We start from the raw sequence: 2,850 nt of genomic DNA on the forward strand, positions 1-2,850 counted from the left end.
AATTAAGTCACAGGATAAAGGGAGTTGAAGGTGGGGGTTGGGAAGGCAAGGGATCATTGAATCAATTAAATACATGTGGTACAGTTTGAGGGTAATAACAGCTGACTAATCTAGATAGACATTATGTTTTCCTTACTAACATGTAACTTTAGCTATTTGACATTGGCAAAAGTGTTCATCTATAGCTGTAAGGTGAGGATCTGTCTTCTGTAGGAATTAGCATGCGTCTCTGGATCTTTGCATTCATCTCTGGAGTTTGGCATGTCTCTGGAGTTTTCAGTCAGATGGTGTGGCTGGAAGAAGGCAGCTTGGCATCCTATGCATGTTCCAGGAGGTGGCATTGTCCCTCCTGGACTTGTGGGAGCACCTGTAGGATAATCACAACAGGGAAGCAGCATCTCACCAGGGGGATGTCTGAAAAGGGTATGTAGTAAGCAATAGGCTCCTTGGGAGGAAGCACATCATAGTGTGCATTGAGATCCTAGAAAAGCATTAAAATAAAAAGCAAAAATATTTTGGGTTGAAAATCATGAACATCGTTGTTTTAGAAGTTTTGTTTGGGAGAAAAGGAAATGTCTAAATAAAAAGCAAGAAAATTTTGGGTTGAGAAGCACGAGCACTGTTGTTTTAAGAGTTCTTATTATGGAGAAAAAGCATTAATGGCAGAAAAGTATGAACATTGTTGCAGGTATTTCTGTTAGAGAGAAGAACCATTAATGGGGAGTTAGGAGCAGTGGGGAGGGGCATGCACTACCATGTGGTGGCTGTTCCACCATGTGGTGTCTGGGTGTTCCAGCAGAGAGGCCCCCTGTATTCCCCATTTGATTTTTTTTTGTTTTTTGTTTTTTTGGGGTTTTTTTGTTTTTGTTTTTATGTTTGTTTGTTTGGTTGGTTGGTTGTTTTTTTTGTTTTTGTTTTTGTTTTTGTTTTGCCGGTAAATCAGAAATGTAAAGAAAGAGAGGAAAGGCCAACTTTGAAGAAAACCTTACAGGAATAAACAGAGGCTTGATAGGAGAGTCAGAGTCAGAAGAAGTGAGGTTATGAGTAATAACTGAGCCATGAGGAGGAGACATGTGGAAACTGACATGCAGCCAGCAGCTCCTGGGAGAAGCTGGCAGGCAGTGCACAGATTCTCTAGGCTCAGCCCAAAGTTTTAGCCATGAGAAAGAAACTGTGAGGAACACAAGGGTGAAGGGAGCAAACTGGGTCCAAGACTCGCTGCTTCAGGCAAGCCAGCTGGCCTGTAGCTGGCTGCAAATGACCTAGGAGGTAAAGGGGGGAAAGCAGCAAGCAGGGTGCTGGTCCTGTTGCTTCAGGCAAGCCAGCTGAACTCTAAGTAGTTGCAGCCTGTCGAAAATGATGGAGGAAGAGGAGTGAAGCCTATGATAGCAGGCAGTTTGAAAGACTGAACTCTTGGGGGAGAAACACTAGAGACTAGAGTTCAGAGCCAGTGCTCCTGAGAAGCTAGCAGGCAAAGCATAAAAGGCTGACCCCTGAGGGAGGGGCAGAGAGCAGAGATTAGGGAGTCATCTCCATCTTGTCGAGTTGGGGAACATATTGGGAGAAAGAGAGAAAGAAGACTATGTTATCAGGGAGTGTGCTAAAGACTTGCTCTTTTTGGTGCTCTTAAGAGCTCAAAACGAAAGGAGAATCTTTCACTCAAGAGAAAGAGTCTTACAACAAGAGTCATGGCAGGCACTGTAGCTTGAAAGACAGTTCTTAGCTGTGAAGGAGCCCTCTCTGTGGAGCTGGGAATGGGCAGAGTAGAGGCTAGAGAGTTGCCACCATCTTGCCCTTAAGCTGGAGAACATGTGAAGGAGAGAGAGAGACAGAGAAAGACAGACCTAGTCTTTAGAACCAGGCAGGAGCTAGTGGTAGCTAAGAGTCAGAGAGAAGACGCTGGTCAGAAACACACGGGGGGGGGGGGGGGGGGGGCGGCAGAGAGAGACCTGCCTAGTTCCTGGAGGAACTTTCTGAGTTCCCAGCCACCTTAACCACAGCTGGTACAACCAACGTGGGACACAGCAACACAACTACAGAAATTGATACCGTGGGTAAGTGTGGAAAAGGTCTAAACTATCATGCTGCCATCAAGGAGGACTTCTTTGTGTTCCTGTCATGGAGATGCTTCTTCGAGCAAGCTAGCTGGGCCACTGAGTCTGCTCAGCAAATACAGTAACCAAATCTCCCCCATGGGGTGCTGCCGGGGCCTATTTCTTCTCTCCCCACCTCTTTTCTCTTGCAAAAGTAGTTCTTCTTTTCTATCTCCATTCAAATTAGCTACTTTTCTAGTAACACTATAGATAGTTTTTAAAATAGTTTTTAAAATAATCTGTAAATATAGTATGCAATTTTATTTGTTGTGAATATACCAATTAGGAGCTATTTCGAGAGATATTTAAAATGGTGGCATTCAATCTGACTTTTTTAAATCAGCCACCTTATTGCCGACTAGCCTAGGCCTGTGGCCAGAAGCAGTTGCAGCTGTACTGCTACTGCTCAGCAAAGGCCATCACCTCAGCAGTGAGAGAAAGCAGCACTGGACCCATAAGACGCCAGCGTGGGAGATGGCTCTGCCACTCTTCCATGCTGTCTCCTCAAGGCTTGGCTGAGCCCAGACCATCCTACCATCCACATCAGCTCAGTACAAATGATACTCTAATGTTTAGATTATCCAAAGGCTTTATATGTTTAGTAATGCTCAATAACAGGATGTCCCCACAATCAGAGGTGTAACCCAATACCCAACCTAGATATACCAACCACCTTTGACTGCTAGAGACACTCACACATCCACTTCCATGTTCACCTCTCTCTCTCTCTCTCTCTCTCTCTCTCTCTCTCTCTCTC

The sequence above is a fragment of the Grammomys surdaster genome, unplaced genomic scaffold, assembly GCF_004785775.1.
Source record: "Grammomys surdaster isolate TR1022 unplaced genomic scaffold, NIH_TR_1.0 264, whole genome shotgun sequence".
NCBI lineage: Eukaryota > Metazoa > Chordata > Mammalia > Rodentia > Muridae > Grammomys > Grammomys surdaster.